At 42.6% G+C, this 18,218-nt stretch overlaps 1 protein-coding gene across 48 annotated transcripts in view; it reads right to left on the bottom strand.

The window, feature by feature from the left end:
- PCBP3 (poly(rC) binding protein 3) overlaps positions 1 to 18,218 on the bottom strand; it is a 301,168-nt gene that overhangs the window by 227,853 nt on the left and 55,097 nt on the right. The window contains exons 1-3 of one of the 48 annotated variants that reach the window (XM_063720930.1): positions 11,515 to 12,744; positions 11,163 to 11,247; positions 10,947 to 11,050 (exon numbers count right to left, since the gene is read on the bottom strand). The exons of the other annotated variants lie outside the window; for them this stretch is intronic. The gene's annotated coding sequence lies outside the window, so the exon portion shown is untranslated. Of the gene's footprint in view, positions 1 to 10,946; positions 11,051 to 11,162; positions 11,248 to 11,514; positions 12,745 to 18,218 lie in introns of those variants that run through there. 48 annotated transcript variants of the gene reach the window in all.

Genomic DNA, 18,218 nt, shown 5'->3' with positions numbered 1-18,218 from the left:
ATTAGGAATAGATTTAATTTTTAAAAATGCAAGACTTATACACCAAAAACTACAAGAAAGGGAAAGGAATTAAACAAAACCTAAATAAATAGAAAAACATCCTACATTCAATGTAAGATTATTAAGATGGCAATATGTCCTAAACTAATCTACAAATTCAATGCAATCTCTATAAAAATCCCAGCCGACTTTCTGACAGAAATTGACAAGCTGATTCTAAAATTCATATGAAAACTCAAGGGACTCAGAATAGCCAAAACAATCTTAAAAAGGAAAAACAAAGTCAGAGGACTCAAATTTCCCAATCTGAAAACTTACTACAAAGCTACAGCACTCAATACATTGTTATATGGGCATGTTCTGGACTGAACTGTATCCCCACAAAACCCATGTGTTGAAGACCTAATCCCCCAAATCACTATATTTAAACATAGAGACTTTAAAGAGGTATTAATAATTAGGATTAAATGAGATCATAAGGGTGGGGCCCTAATCCAAAAGAACTAGTGTCCTTACAAGAAGAGGACTGGTATCCTTATAGCAAAAGAACAGTGAAGACACAGCAAGATGTCATCTCCAAACCAAGGAGAGAGTCCCCAGAAGAAACCAAAGCTGCCAACACTTTGATTTTAGACTTCTGGCTTCTAGAACTATGAGAAAATACATTTCTGCTGTTTAAACCATTTAGTGTAGTATGTTGTTATGGCAGCCCTAGCAGACTAATTCAGGGTATAATGATGTAGATATAGATATATTCTCTCTCCCTCCCCATATAGAGATATGGAAATCAACAAATTAACCCTTACATTTATAGTCAACTGGTTTTGACTAAGACTGCCAAGACAATTCAATGGAGAAACACTATTCATTTGAATAACTGTCCCAGTGTGCTGGGACAATTGAATATCCACATGCTAAAGAATGAATCTGGAACCCTATTTCATACTATATACAAAAATTAATTCAAAATGAATCAAAGACCTAAGGACTAAACCTATTGAAGCTCTTAGAATAAAACGTGAAAAATACGAAAATGTGACCTTGGATTAGGCAGTGGTTTCCTAGATATGACACCAAAAGTATAAGCAATGAAAGAAAAAATAAATAAATTGGGCTTGAAATTAAAAACTTTTGTGCTTGCAAGGACATGATCAAAAAAGTAAAAAGTCAACCCATAGAACAAGGGGAAAATTTGGCAAATCTAATAAGGAAGTAGTATCCAGAATATAAAAAGAATTCCTAGAAAAATAAAAACATGACTCACTTAAAAAATGGGAAAATGATTTGAATATACATTTCCCCAGAAAATATATGCAAATGGCCAGTAAGCACATGAAAAGCTTTTCAACATCATCAGTCATCAGGGAAATAAATGCCAATCAAAATAACACTGATATACTACTTCACATTCACTAGAACGGTAATAATCAAAAAGACAATAACAAGTGCTGGTGAAGACATGCAAAATTGTAACACTCATAAATTACTGGCAGGAATGCAAAATGATGCAGCCAATTTGGAAAACAATCTGGCATTTTCACTCCCATTTCTTGGGGAAGGAAAGAATGGAGAGTGACTGATAATGTATATGGGATTATTTTCAGGGTATAAAGAATGTTCTGAAATTAGTGATAATACTTACACAACTCTGTAAATATATTAATACCAAAAACTACTCACTTGTACGCTTTAATGGGTAGATTTTATGGTATGCAAATTATACCTCAATTCAAAAAATAAACATAATAGACATCTATATACTTACCAGGAAGATTAAAAAGTTGTCAACATTTTGATTTGCTTTGGATCTCTTTTAAAAATGCTTGCAGATACCACCAAAGCCCTATACTCCACTGATACCCCTCCCTGTAGGAAGGCAACCATATAATCTAGAGATGGCAAATCAGTACTCACATTCACGTGTACATATCTTCACCAGCCACGTGCATATCCAAAAACAATACCAAACTGCATTTATCCTTTTGCAACCTGCTTTGTTAACACTGTTACTGAGATTTATCCATTTTGATACCCATAGATCTAATTCATTCATTTTAATGTTGAATAGTTTTTGACTATGTGAATAAAACAAACGTCCAGTTCCCCTTCCTGAGGACAGTTAAACTGTGTTTTGCTCTTACAAATACCATAGGCCCATATCCTTGGGCAGCCACTAGTTCTTCTAGAGCAAATGCCTGAAAATGGCATCGGTGGGTCATATTATGTGCACATTTTCAACTTTACCTGAAAATGTGCCTCCAAAATAGTCTCCAAAGTGGTTATAAAAATGTGCACTCCCAAGAGCAAGGTCCCCACATCTCACCAGTACATATTAACTGACTTCATGCCTGCCAAGCTGATGAATGTGAAATGGTATCTCACTGTTTTAACTCACATTTCATGGATTCATCTCAAAAATGAAGTTTTCATGTACTTATAACCTTTCTGGCTTCTTCATTTTGACTTGTCATTTTACAGCCTTTTATCTATTGTATGCTTATTCTTTCTAGATCTTTGATATTAATCCCTTTCGAGTTATATGATTTTCAAATGTATAATCTTATCTGTAGTTTTTCCTTTAAGTCTATGAATACCTTGTTAATGTGAGCTTCATCATTGTGAATCTGCATATGCATGTGTGTGTGTGTGTGTTCCCCGAAACAGGTTTCCTAGAGGACGGGACTAAGGGTTAAGAGAAGTAGAACCCAGTGTAGCACCAAGGCTTTTGGCCTAAGCAACCAGAAAAAGGAGCTGTCCTGGAATGGTCAAGAGTTCAGTTTTGGACACATTCAGTCTCAAATGCTTATTAGACTTGCAAATGGAAATGTCAAATAGGCACTGAGAAAAATTAGTCTGGAGTTGATGGGAGAGTCCCAGAGCAGGAGTCATCAGAGCACAGCCAGTATTTAAAGTCGAGAGAAGAGATGAGACCCCAAAGGAGTGAGGGAAATGGAGGCGCAACCAACCACGCTGAAGAGAACGAAAACACAGAGCATAGGCAGTACATTCAGAAGAGTGTGTGGGAACTACTAGCCCTTAGAGGAAAGACAAAACAAGAGGACAGAAGTGTACAACGTTTATATTCTCCCATCCCCAAAACTGAAATAAAGGAAGAACACAACTGGAGTGTGACCAAGTGGCTCTGCACATACCCCACCCCTAGCTGTCCTGGCAACAGGCCCCTTTCATAAGACAACAATAAAAATATTGCATGCAAATGAAGTAAACAGAAATCAGAAGCAGGGCCAAGACAACAGCACTGGCTCCTCCTTTGGGAAAGTTCTGGGAGGAGACAATGAAGCAGACTCACATGGCTGCACATCTGCAGCATCATTCTCATCAGCACCAGCACCATCGAGAGGCTGCTGGAATGGCAGGTGCTCTAAGGAGTGCGTGCAGCCTGTCCTGTGCTCCCTGGTGCACCATGCAAGTAGTGGAGCATGGCATCAGCAGGTGCAGGCACATCTTCAGGGAACCCACACTGTCTCAGGAAAAGGGGCAGGTACATGCATAACCATGTGCAAAGTAAGGAAGAAATCTCACTCTGCCTTCATGAGGTGGTCATTAGTGAGGGACAATATTCAAAAGCAGGCCCTGGGTAGATAAGAACTCCACATGGACAGACAAGGTGTGTCTGTATGGGGCTGTGTGGGCAGGACTGCTTATGCAGTCTGCAGAAGGGCAGTCCTAGCAGGTGGAAAGCAAGAGCAAGGCCAGCGGCTTATCCCAGTTTGTCTGGAACATAAACCAACTAAAAGGGAGAAATGGTAGGTCAAGCTAGAGAGCGAGCCTGCAAGCCAATGCCAGAAGATCTGGAATGTGAGGCCAAGGGGCTTGCTGGCTGGGCTTTATCTGGAAGATAAAGGGACACCAAGCACAACTTTTTAGCAGTAGTGGCATGTTGAAATCTGGAATTCATTACTACTGGAAGTAATTTCCTAAAGTCTAGATAATACATTTTATCCCAAAATTCACATGTGGTCCTAGAAGCTGGCCTCTGTAGCTTCCTGCAAAGGCATTAATAGTTCAGTGTAAATGACTCATAGAAAGAGCAACCCTCGGCCAGGTAAGGTGGCTCACACCTGTAATCCCAACACTTTGGGAGGCCAAGGCAGGAGGATCACTTGAGCCCAGAAGTTCGAGACCACAACAACACAGTGACAAATGTGTGGGCAACACAGTGAGACCACACCTCTACAAATAATTTTCTTTAATTAGCTGGGCATGGTGGTGTGTACATGTGGTCCCAGCTACTCAGGAGGCTGTGGCAGGAGGATCGCTTCAGTCCAGGAAGTCAAAGGCTGCAGTGAGCCATGATTGCACCACTGCACTCCAGCCTGGGTGACAGAGTGAGGCCCTGTCTCAATAGAAAAAAAAAAATGAAAGAAAGAGCAACCCTCACAAGAAATGTATAATCATCATCATCATCATTAGTATATAACAGCTCAGGCTAATGAGATGCTGACCACAAACCAACGTGTACAGTGTCAGTAAAGATTCAGAGACAAGTCATTTGGAAAAGTAAAAATTTACTTGAAAGAGGTACAGAAGAGTCAGTTTTCAAAACTGGCTCACCACATTAAACACATCAAAATTAGGAAACTGCATATTAAAACAAGATACTACCTCACACCCGTTAGAATTATTAATATCAAAAAATCTGAAAATACTAAATGTTTGCAAGGATGTAGAACAGCAAGAAATCTCATTCACTGCTGGTGGAAATGCAAAATAGTACAGCTACTTTGGAAAAGAGTTTGCTAGTTTCTTATAAATTAAACATACTTTTACAATATGATCCAGCAATTGTGCTCCCTGGTATTTGCCCAAATGAATTGAAAACTTATATCCACACAAAAACCTGCACACAAATGTTTATAGCAGCTTTATTCATAACTGCCAATAACTGGAAGCAACCAAGACATCTTTCAATAAGTGAATGGATAAACAAATCAAGGTATATTTATACAACAGCATATTATTCAGTGATAAAAAGAAATGAACTATCAAGATATGAAGACAGACTAACTTTAAATGCATACCACTAAAGCTACATACTGTATCACTCCAACTATATGACATTCTGGAAAAGGCAAAATTATAGAGATGGTTAACAGATCAGTGATTATCAGGGATTCAGGGGCAGAGGTAAAGAGATGAAGCACAGGGGATTTTTAGGTCAGTGAAACTACCCTGTATGATACTCTAATGATAACTACAAGACATTAAGCAGTTCTCAAAAACCATAGAACTTTACAACACAAAAATTAAACCTTAATGTATGTACTTTATTTTAAAAAATCATTTAGGAGGTCCAATCTCAAGACAAGATGTGGAAAGTGACAAAACAATCTAACTGTATTAAAAATATATTAAACAACCTTAACAAAGGGGTTGGAGAATAAGGTGCTGACCTAAGTCATTTTAGAAATGAGTAGAATCTCTAAGGTTGAAGGAAAAACGAACTGTAAGCACTGAAGTACATAAGCACTGTACTCTAATTGATAAAGTTGTTTACCAAGGAGTACAAGATAACAATCCTCATACTGCTATACATGTGTACTGAAGGTGAACAATTAAGTAAATCAACAGTGGATGGTGCAAACCAGTTTCTCACTGTTGGAGTGAGAAGCCAGCAAGGGGAGAAGGCTAAAATAATCCGTGTGGCAATGGATTCAAGTTACAAATGTCAGTATGAACTAATGCTAAAAAACGTATAGATGATTACATATAGAAATATCTATAGATGTATATACACACAGGTTAGCTCAAGAAAGATACAGATGGTTACATATAGAAATATCTATAGACATGTGCATATATACAGGTTAGTTAGTATACAAACATATATCTCCTTTGCTCTGTCAGCTAAGATGGCCTAAAAGCAACAAAACTCCCAGAGCAACAAATACATTCAGCACCTAGATATTGGTTTCTTATATTATTCTCCAATAAAAGGAACCAGGACTCCTTGGATAAATGGCTGATCCTAGCACAAGGGCAGGAAATACTATACACAAAATGAGCCTGGAGTATCATCACTTTCAGTAGTACCAGAAAGGAAAGAGGTACTTAAAAACAAAAACCACAATGATGTGGGTATGTCAAAGGGACACAGGAACCAACTGAAAGTGCTCCCAATGGGCAAAGCTGGAGCAATTTGAGAGAAAAAAAATGCAACATGAAACTATAAACCCAAGAATTGTTTTTAAATCCATGAGTTCATACTTAAATAAATAAATGATTGGAAAAATAAATAAGTGCGAGAGCAGATAAATCTCCCAAGATAATACTAGTCTAAATCATTTATACAGACACTCCATCTTCAGTGAGGCAAAGCACAACTCTCCACCCTTTAAGTGTGCACTACACAAGATGACTTCCTTCCAAACAGTACAGTATGGAAAGACAGAGAAAAAAAGAAGAGTTATTTGGGTTGGTTCTAAGTCTTTGCTATTGTGAATAGTGCCGCAATAAACACACGTGTGCATGTGTCTTTATAGCAGCATGTGTCCAACAATGATAGACTGGATTAAGAAAATGTGGCACATATACACCATGGAATACTATGCAGCCATAAAAAATGATGAGTTCCTGTCCTTTGTAGGGACATGGATGAAGCTGGAAACCATCATTCTCAGCAAACTATCGCAAGGACAAAAAACCAAACACCGCATGTTCTCACTCATAGGTGGGAATTGAACAATGAGAACACATGGACACAGGAATGGAACATCACACACCAGGGACTGTTGTGGGGTGGGGGGAGGGAGGAGGGATAGCATTAGGAGATATATACCTAATGCTAAATGACGAGTTAATGGGTGCAGCACACCAACATGGCACATGTATACATCTGTAACAAACCTGCACGTTGTGCACATGTACCCTAAAACTTAAAGTATAACAATAATAATAATAATAATAAAGAAGAGTCACTTTACAGTGAAGAAATCTGACAAACACACCTCAGCCAGGTGATCAAGGTCACCATGGACAGTGATGAATCATGCTGACAGTGAGCTTCCTTGACATGTGATAGAACTGGCAGTTTATCTCAGTGTCTTCATCCCCAAAACCCATATCTAATCACCAGAAAACACCAGATCCCAGCAGATCCCAACTGAGGCACATTCTACAAAATACCTGCCCAGTCCTCCTCAAAATTGTCAAAGTCATCAAAAACAAGGAAAGTCTGAGAAGCTGTCACAGCCAAGAGGAGCCTGAGGAACCACAATGATTAAATATAATGTGGGATCTTGGCTGGGATCCTGGAACAGAAAAGGACATTAGGGGAAAACTGAAGAAATCTGAAGTATGGACTTTAGTTAATAATAATGGCTTGATATTGGTCCATTAACGATGACAAATGTCCCTTACTGATGTAAGATGTTAAACTGGATGTGCGGTTTACGAAGATTCTCTGTACCATCCTCATCATAATTCTGTAAATCTAACACTGTTCTAAAATCTGAAAAAATATTAAGAAATAGCAACTAAAGAAAAAAAAAAGGCCCCAGTCTTAGTCTGAACACGTTGGGAAAACAGCAGCTCTCACAGCAGTGCCAAATTCTGAAAAGTCGTCACCTATCTTCAGACACTGACATTGCAGAAGTCATGGTGATGGTGTCTTTAGAAGAGAAACCTAGAAAGTCCAAGTTTACAGGAAGTACTCAATATTTCATCATCTGAGGCATCCAGTTAGATGCCATGTATCTAAGATATAGAGTGTTTCTCCTTTGACTAAGGTATGTGATGTACTTAGTCACAACTGAAGCAGAAAACGTCAGCCTTGCCCCAAAATATTTCTTAATTCTTACAGTGAATACTCAGCTTAAGAGGCTGAATGTTCTGAAGACAGGCTAGCAATTTTGGACCCTGCCATAACAGCAGCCCCTTCTGCTGAAAACTTACAGCATGCCAGGCACTTCCTCTGCATGGCTGCTCTCCTAATGCCAGCTCAGCAAGACGTGGACTGTTGTTTCTGTTTTACAGATGGGGAAACAGAGGCCCAGAAAGGCTAAGCGTTTGTCCAAAAGTTCTGCCGCTAGCAAGCAAGGGAACCAGTCTTTGAAATCACATCTACCAGGCACTGAAGCTCAGGCCAGCTTCTTCATCCATGCTGGGTCCCTTGGCCTCTGCACACACATGGGCCTGCCAGTGGGGGCCTCACCCAGCCATGTGCAGAGCTTTCTGGATAACTGGACATGTGTGTGAACAGTGCAAATGCTCCTACAGGGAACAAAGGATTCTTCCACCCTTGAAACAGAGCCAGGGTCTAAAAGCTTCTACAGAACCCACATGAATCACAGTCACCAATATGCCATTAGATCTTGGACATTAATTCCCTAAAAGTATTTCTGAATCTTTGAAGGGATTAACCCCTCATTGTATTAACTCCCACCCCTGCTGCAAGCTACAGTTGCTAGCTTTTCTTTTTCTATTTAAATGAGACATTGATTTTTATTTCTTTATCTCATGAAGTTTGCTTATATGAAGCTATGTTTTACAAGTGATCCCTTTCACTTTGTTTCCTGAATTTTAGAAGAATCCTTTGCCAGCTTCCAAGATTTCTATGGTTTCCAAACTTAAGCAGCAAAACAGTGGTGTTGCCCTCCTTGGCTTCTTGATCAACAGTGTCCCTCAAGGGTTCAGGGGGTCAGCGACCATGGGGATTCACAGGATCCCTGAATTCTCACAGCAGCAATTTGACCTTGGAATTGGGCAGAAATGCAGATTCTGACCCTCCTGCCACACCTCCTCCCACAAGGTGGCCCAGCCTCTGCAGGAATACCTTCAGGAGACCAGAGCAGCACTCTAGCCCTTGAGAAGAAAAGCTGCAACCTATCCCTCCCCCATAGCACCCACATGGTGATCCCAAACATCCTCCTTTCACACAGAACCAGTCTAAAGCTTTTTCCCAATTTCGGCATGTGGAACCCCTAGGAAGGAGGGAAGTAGGGTATGCTGAGTCAGGCTATCTCAGCAGAATTAAACTTCCTCAGTCCCATAGTTTTATTCAGTGATGAATCAGAACGTCGGCTTTGCCACTGAAGATACCTGGGCTAAATCCTGACACCAGTGGAGTGACCTTGAGCAAGCTTCTCAGGTCATCCTCCTCACCTGGGAAGATCAGCTTCCTGGGGCTACATGTGCAGTCAAGATGACACCTGGGGTGCTCAGCTCTGCAGCTCAGAAGATGCTTCAGCATGGGCTCTTGACACTTCCTCTCTCTGCACGTGCCAGTGATGGCCCCACTCTCTCCCTGCCTCTCCCAGGAGCCCAAGGCAGCACACAGAGAAGCAGGACTATCACCTCTACTATTTAGATATTATGCTTCTAATAATACCTCTGTATTTGGCAGATGTCCTCTGGAATCATTCTGATTATGCCTCAGTCAAGGATCACATGCAATGATGGCCCAAAGCCTCACAAAGTGTGGACAGAGGTGCTCACTGGAAATGCAGATTCCCACACCTCACATCCACTGGGTCAGAAACTACATTTTATTTATTTTATTATTTATTATTTATTTATTTTTGAGACGGAGTCTCACTTTGTCTCCCAGGCTGGAGTGCAATGGCATGATCTCAGCTCACTGCAACCTCTGCTTCCCAGGTTCAAGCGATTCTCCTGCCTCAGCCTTCCAAGTAGCTGGAATTACAGGCTCCCACCACCATGCCCGGACAATTTTTGTATTTTTAATAGAGACGGGGTTTCACCATGTTAACCAGGCTGGTCTTGAACTCCTGACCTCAGGTGATCCACCCACCTCAGCCTCCCAAAGTGCTGGGTTTACAGGCATGAGCTACTGCACCCGGCCAGAATCTGCACTTTAAAAACGCAGGTGACTCGTGCATGCTAAAGTTTCAGAAGCACTGACCTAGATCCCCAGAGACAAAAAAGTATTCCAATTCCAAGGCTTCTATCAGGGAATATTTCCAAGTAGAAAGCATTACTCCTTTCCCGCTCCTGCTATCAATAATGTACGTGCACACTCAGTCAGCATGAAGAGCAAGCAGAAGCTGACCTTAGGGGCCTAGAAATAAAAGTTACAGAAAAGGACAAAATAAACGTGCTGACAAGCCTCATAACCAAGAGATTTTCTGTCATCTTTTTTACCAACCTCTTTCTAAGCAGTTTCTTGAACTTTGTTTGATCCAAGTTGCAGAGATAAATATTTTTTAAAGTAAATACCTAATTCCTAGATGTCAGTCCCACTGGGAACTGAAACAGCATCAACTGAAGCAGAGAGAGAACAGGGGCTTACTGGTGTCCCTGACATGTGAAAGGCAGCGAGCTCACCCTAAGTGCACATGGTGGATGGATGCTCCACATCAGCCTGCCTCCCTCTGCCTGGCTAGGGCTTCTCAACCTAAATGCTGAAAGACCTCCTCACGTCATTTGGGATTTGTGCTAATTGAACCAGCATTTGCTGATTAAGCCAAAAATCTTTCCTCAATTCTAGAGCATTTACAGTATATGGGCAGCAGTGGGGACTGGGGAGGGAGCTACACAGAGGGAGAGAGAGAAATAGAGATAGGTAGGGAAAGGGGGGCAGTAGAGAGAGATGGCAGAGGGAGAGGGGAGGGAGAGAAGGGAGGGAGAGAGCAGAGGGAGGGAAAGGAGAAGCCTGCACTAGCAGCAATAGTGAGCTCCTGTCACACCCCAATGTGTAAGAGACTCTGCATACTGTAACGTCAGCCAGACTGGGCAACTAGGCAGCACACTCAGAATCAATGAATCTGCTGCTAGATGCTGTGAGCCTGGGCAGAGGGCTCTCCCTCCGGCTACACAGTGATGTCAGGGCCCCTAAGAGATTCGACTTTCCTGGTTAGGGGACCTGGGCACTGCTGTTTTGCAAAAGCCCCCCGCAGGTGACTAATGTGTAGTCAGAGTAGAGAAGACTGCTCCAGGAGGAGAAAGAGTTTGTTCAAATTCATTACCTTTGGTGTATTGCAGCAATGAGGAGGTTTTTCTAAAACACAACGTTGCTAACGTAAAGGTGGAAAAGACTCTTTGACAACTGAGTGTCTTCAATGGTGAAAGTCTGTAAGAAAGACGGAGGGTCCTCTTCAAAACTGACTTTCACAATGACATAAACACACATGTGCAAAAGAATGATCTGTCCCAACAAGGGACGTGCTCTGTGCCTCTCTCACCTCTATGGAGACTGAATTAGTGAGCACATGGCCAAGTCAGTATTTTATTCCTGCCTCCTGGGCTCACAGACCATTTCTGTACAACCTATGAACCAAAAATGATTTTTATTATTTTAAAAGGCTGAGAGGGAAAAAAAAAAAGACTATAAGAGACCACATGTGACACTCATGCCTAAAATATTTACTATCCAGGACTTGACAGAAAACATCCATAGATCCCTGATTTGTGGCAACCACAGGTGCCCAGAGGTTCCCTGTTTGGGTCCACACTGACAGGCACTTTCCCTGCCAATTCACAGACAGGAGCACCCTGATATGCCTTAAGCAGGTCAAGCCAGGTAGAAGTGCACACCCAGTAAAGAATCCCCAGAGAAAACACAGCCACCAATTGCTAGACTCCCCAGGGAGCTGCAGGAGCCCTTGTCTCTATGTGCACAGGGGCCATCTTCAGCCAAGGAGGGGCTCTGCTTGTTCCAGCCCTGGTGTCACTTACCCACTGTGCCCACATCTCCAGTCTGGGTCCTGCTGTGACCTCACACAGAGACCCTAAGATGCTCACTGAGGCCCCTGCTCACAAGGGTGGGGCCTGAAGCTGAAGGTGTCCCTGGATAAGTACAAACAGCAACAGCCCTCACTTGGCCTCAGTGGCGGACACAGCCAGTCACCTGGCTGATCAAGGGAACTCACATAAGCAAATGAGCCTCACTCAGAGGATGCAACCACACCATGCTGCACAGAGAGCAACAGCCCAGTGCTCCTGACAAGAGGCCACAAGGGCCTTCTGGCTGGGCCCAGAGAGAGCTCCTCACAGCCAGCAAGGTGACCCTCACAACAGACTCTGGAATCAGCACACCAAAGCCAGAAAAAAGAGGCACACCTCCCCAAGATGGGCTCTGTGGAGGCTAATGGTAGAAACCAGGCTCTAGAGACCAAAGGGAAGCTGGTATTTGGTTATCTCCAGAATCAACTGCCATCATGTATTCAGCAGACAGCAGCGCCCTGTGTCGTCTACCTGCACTGTATCACATCACTCTCTAGGTCATTTGGCTCACAAAATTGATTTAGGAGAGATTATTCAATTCCATTTTACATTTTCATGTTTTGGAACTCTGCCAGCAGCAACTTCTGTTCTTCCAGAGGTCAGGAAGCTATGGACAAGGCATCTCTTGCTGTTGTAAATGGAACTCCATATTCCCTTTATGAATTTCCTGTCAATCTTCAAATTACTTCAAATACGATTGCCCTTCACTTAGACAATGTTTTATGTCTCCATGTCTCCCTCCTTCCCATATCCGATCACCACCCCCCACCGCCAGCAGCAGACAGCACTCCCCTGGAGCCCCCTGGGGCGCCTCTGCCAGGGGAGAGCAGGAAAATGGGGGCAGACACTGTGGCCTCCCAGTCTGTAGCTGGCCCGCAGACCACAGCAACAGAGGATAGCATGTCTTGCATTTTAAAACTTCCTGCTCTTGTTCCCAGTTCCCCCACCAACCATCACGTTTCCTTACTCCTTTCTGCAGACAAACTACGTCAACTTCCCTCATTCCTGAGGGCTCTGCTCCACCCCAGCAGTGATGGCCCTTCTCCCAGCCATCACTGACTCCACACTGCTCAGGGTTGCCACCAGAGTCTCCTTGGAGCCATCCCCAGCATTTGATATGACCTTCACCACCACCCACTCAGCGGCTGGGCAGTGCCCCTTGGCTTTCCTCCAGCTGACCAGTTTGTTCTTCCCAACTCAAGATAAACGTGTCTTCCCTTCCGATCTCTTGACATCAGCCAGAGGGCCAGCCTCCATCCTGGATGCTCGTCTCTCCTTGTACTCCCCACTTGGTAATTTCATCCATCAACCACTGGCAACCTCCATCTCCATGTCCTGGTCCTCTCTCCCAAACCCCTGCTCACATGTAACATTCCATTGCTATCCCCCACAGGACATGTCCAAACTACAACCTCATGTGACAACTGTAAAGCCACCTTCCTAGGCTCTCAAGCCAAGAGCCACTCTTGATGCCTCTCCTTTTCATGTCACATGCATGTTCATGAGCAAGCCCCAGGAGATGTACCACCAAACTACACCCAGAACCCAGCCACCATGCATATCCACTGCTGCCACCCTGGTCACAGCCACCACCATCCTACCTGATGAATGTGCTCCTTCTTCTGTTCATGCCCCCTGAAACAGCAGGCACAATCCTCCTTTTACAGGCTAAGTCTATTCATGTCATTGCTCTGCTCAAAACCCTGCAATGGCTCCCTATTTCCCATGGAGTAAAAGTCTAATTCTCCCATTGGCCTCCAAGGCCCTTCAAGACCAACTCACCCTCTCCCAGCCACTGTACTCCAGAAAACGGTTCCTCTCAAAATATTACTGCTCATGAACAATGTACCCAAGAGCTCTGATGGAGATGTGCAAGGAGATGAATGTTGTTTTCATGCCCATTAACACCGTATCCATTCTGCAAGCCACAGGTCAAGGAGTAATTTTGACTTTCAAGTGTTACTACTTAAGAAATACATTTTGTAAGGCTACAGCTGCCACAGATGGTGATTCCTCTGATGGATCTGGGCAAAGTAAATTGAAAACCTTCTGAGAGGCATTCACCATTCTTGATGCCATTAAGAACATTCGTGACTCATGGGAGGAGGTCACAACATCAACAGAGTTTGGAAGAAGTTGATTCCAACCCTCATGGATGCCTTTAAGGGGTTCCATCCTTTATTGAAGGAAGTTCACTGCAGATGTGGTGAAAACAGCAAGAGAACTAGAATTCGAAGTGGTGCCTGAAGATGTGACTGAATTGCTGCAATCTCATGATGAAACTTGAACGGATAAGGAGTTGCTTCTTATGGATGAGAAGCAGGAAAGTGGTTACTTGAGATGCAGTCTACTAGTAGTGAAGATGCTGTGAACACTGTTGAGATGACAACAAAGGGTTTAGAATATTACATAAGCTTAGTTGCTAAAGCAGCAGCAGGGTTTGAAAGGACAGACTTCAATTTTGAAAGAAGTTATACTGTGGTGAAAGGCTATTAAACAGCATCACATGCTACAGAGAAAACTTTCGTGAAAGGAAGAGTCCATTGATGTGGCAAACTTTAGTGCTGTCTTATTTTCAGAAATTGCCACAGCCACCCCAGCCTTCAGCAACTATCACCCTGATCAGTCAGCGGCCATCAACATCCAGGTAAGACTCTCCACCAGTAAGAAGATGATGACTCACTGAAGGCTCAGATGATTATTAGCATTTTTTAGCAATAAAGTATTTTTTAAATTAAGGCACATACATTGTTTTTAGACAAAATGCTATTGCACACAATAGACTAGAGTGTAAACATAACTTTTGTTCGCCTTGAGAAACCAAAAAATTCATGTGACTTGCTTTGATATTTGCTTTATTGTGGTGGTCTGGAACATAACCTGCAATAGCTCTGAGATTTGCCTATACCTGATGTTTCTGACGAGCTTAGTGTTGAAATTATCAAGTGATTTTTTTTGACACTGTATACAGAAATGTGTTAACATTAGGAAAATCTTCATAACTCAGTGAATAATATTTCCAAATGACTAATGCATGTTATGAAAATCATGCATGGTAAAATATTTGTTTGCAGGGCAAGACTGACAATGGGTTGTAATAAAATACAAGTTTATTGATAGTGTTTCAGACTCCATGTTGCAACTAACCTTTAAGAAACTACCACCTGTCAAGTTTTGATGTCCTATCTAACAGGAACATCTACAATAATCTGATAAAGCTATGAAAATACTCCTCGTTTCTAGCCACCTATTCATGTGAGGCTGGGTTTTCTTCACATAATTCAATCAGAACAATGTATCACAACAGATTAATGCAGAAGGACATAGGAGAATCAAGCTGTCATAGTAATTCTGACATTAAAGAGTTCTAGAAATTCTCCTCACTAATTTATTTTTGTTTTATAAAATATAGTTATTTTTATTAAAATGTTATTTTGGGGCTAGGTGAGGTGGCTCACGCCTATAATCCCAGCACTTTGGGAGGCCAAATTGGGCAGATTATTTGAGCTCAGGAGTTCAAGGCCAGCCTGGCCAACATGGCAAAACCCCGTCTCTAATAAAAACAAAAAATTAGGCTGGTGTGGTGGCACACACCCATAATCCCAGCTAATTAGGAGGCTGAAGCAGGAGAATCGTGTGAGATTGGGAGGCAGAGGTTGCAGTGAGCCAAGATTGTGCCATTGCACTCCAGCCTGGGCAACAGAGCGAGAGTCTGTCTCAAAAAGAGAAAATGAAACTCTGTCTCAATAAACAAATAATAAAATGTTTTTATTATATAATGGGCTATTATTGTAAATGAATTTCTGAATAATTTTAAAATATCTGTGTTAATTTCAAGTAATGTAACTATCAATAGATAGAACCCAACTTAAGAAGTTGAGAGGAAAGGGGTTCTGAATTCAAAAAGTTTGAGAGCCCACTGGCCTAGTGTCATAGGATACTGTGGTGCTTAAGGAGGAAACACAAGTGGTTTTGGTGAAGAACCATGGAGACCCACTGAGATAAGCTGTCACCAGATACTGCCTGTCCCCTTCCTCACACTGAGTCAGAGGGAAGACTGAGTTATCTGTTTGTTTGCTTGTTTGTTTTTAGGTGAGTGCTAATAGGAAAGTAGGTTCACTTGAAAGACTAACATTGGAAGGAAACTGTCTGATGGATTCATTTCAATTTTAATATTGTAAATAATTTTAGAAATTGATATCAGAATTTAATTTTCAAGGCAAAATCCCTCCAGGCAATTCTGCTCTGTGAGAGATTTAACCTAAATTGTTCTGTTATCCAACAACATTTATTAGCACTTGGTGGGGACACTGTGCTGTTCTGAGAAGGGGATCAGGGATATTGCAGATGATTTTTCGCTCCTAGGGCTTTTTTTCAGTACTTTAGGAGGGAGAAAATGTTGGCAGGACAAGCTCTCCACTGAAAGGCTGCCTAAGAAGATGTAAAATGGTGGAGGAGATGGGAAAGCTGGAGCCACAGTAGCTCTCTACAGAAGGCTCTGGGCCGAGAGAGGCAGTGCCTGAGAAGGAGGGAGTGACCAGCCTTCATGTAGGCTGGAAGCAGTCTGGCAGGTTACAGCCCTAGACAGGAATTCACATCTCACTGCCTGGTATCAGGACATGGAGCTCTCTGGCTGGCTCACTCACATGCATGGGGTACCTATGGCACACTGTGCAGTGGAGAAAAAAAAGGTCTGTTAGCACCAGAGAGGTCGTTGTTGCTGGGCAGGCACCTTGCAGAAGGAACTGTCCCTGTGGAGGGTGTGGGACACAGGCCCAAGATCACAGTACAGGGGGTGCTGTGTACTCATCCTCACTTAGCCTCAGTCCTCTCCATCTGTGGGCTGCTTCCAGGACTCCTTGTGGAAATACAGGAACATCTCTTCTATTGGAAATCCAGGGAACAGAGAATTCTGATTAATGCGTTCCCTTTCAGTTTCCAGACCATTATTAGAAAATTCCTTAAACCGTAAGACTAAGTTTCTGATTTATTCCCTAGAACACATTAAATATGATTGTCTTTCTAAAAAGACAGGATTTGTCATCATTGACCACAGAATATTAGTAATCCAAGTGTCCTGAGAAATCATCTGGTTTAGAGCTCCTGTCTCAGAGCAGAAGCACCCAGGGAGCCTTCCTGCTATTGCGGAGCCTCCCACCAGACTCAGCAAACATTGTCACTGGCATAGCATGGGTCCCGTCCCTCAGCTTCTTGACTACAGAAATGAAATCAGAAAACCTGACTGAGATGAGACTTTCGACTGTGGACATTTGAGTTAATGGTGAAATGAGTTAAGACTTTGGGGGACTGTTGGGAAGGCATGATTGGTTTTGAAATGTGAAGACATGAGATTCGAGAGGGGCTGGGGCGGAATGATATGGTTTGGCTGTGTCCCCACCCAAATCTCATCTTGAATTGTAGGTCCCGAAATTCCCACATGTTGTGGGAAGGACCTGGTGGGAGATAATTGAATCATGCGGGTGGGTCTTTCCCATGCTATTCTTGTGACAGTGAATAAATTTCATAAGATCTGATGGTTTTATACAGGGAGTTTCCCTGCACAAGCTCTCTTCTCTTGTCTGTTGCCATGTGAGACATGCCTTTCACCTTCTGCCATGATTGTGAGGGCCTCCCCAGCCATGTGGAACTGTGAGTCCTCTAATTAAACCTCTTCCTTTTGTAAATTGTCCAGTCTCAGGTATGTTTTTATTAGCAGTGTGAGAACAGACTAATACACTGGGTAAGGGCTAGAGTTCCAGATATGACAAGCTATATGTGACTCTGGACTCTCTTACTGCCTCTTTCTCTAAATTGGATGGCACTGAGGTTTGCTGTTAGTAACAAACAGGAAGCAGGTGTTGGTTGAAAGCTCTACTGGAGTGCAGTGGAGGGAGGGAAGATTGAACTCTGGCTTATCTTCTAATCTCCATCGTCTCCTGCTATTCAAGAATCAATTGCAGGAGTCAGTGCCCTCCACAAAAGGTCTCCAGGATGGAGGAATAATGAAAATGCAGAAAGTGATGCGGAATTGTTAGCTTCTAGGGCACTTGGGAGAGCCCTAGGCCATGCCTTGCTGGGGACTTAGAGGTGTGGATTAGGTTGTCTATACCCCTTTTATTTCTTTTATTACCCTCTAACATCTTTCATTACCTTGGGGTATGAAGACTTTCCTCCATTTGTGAGCCATGTTTGAGTTGCTACATAAAACTCAGGGCTGTGGCAGGTGACGTTAATGAGCAAGCTGGTCTTTAAATAGCACAGCTCCAATAAACAGAATCACCTGTTTTATAGCTTGCTATTGGAGAAAAGTGTTCACAGAGGATTCCGAATAGCTGGGAGAACATTAGAAAGGCAGTAAAATGTTCCCTGCCCCTGCCGTGAAGCAAGACTGGCTAAGAACACACCTCACAGCAAAGACACTTCCTTTGGGGTGGACCAGAATCATTCATCATGATGCATTAAACTCAGGTTGCATCAAAATGAAGAAGGGCCAAGCCAAAATCTCCTTGATTATG

This window comes from Pongo abelii, chromosome 22 (assembly GCF_028885655.2).
Source record: "Pongo abelii isolate AG06213 chromosome 22, NHGRI_mPonAbe1-v2.0_pri, whole genome shotgun sequence".
NCBI classification, from domain to species: domain Eukaryota; kingdom Metazoa; phylum Chordata; class Mammalia; order Primates; family Hominidae; genus Pongo; species Pongo abelii.
The sequence above is the reverse complement of the archived record's forward strand: the minus strand, read 5'-3'. Positions and strand labels throughout refer to the sequence as shown.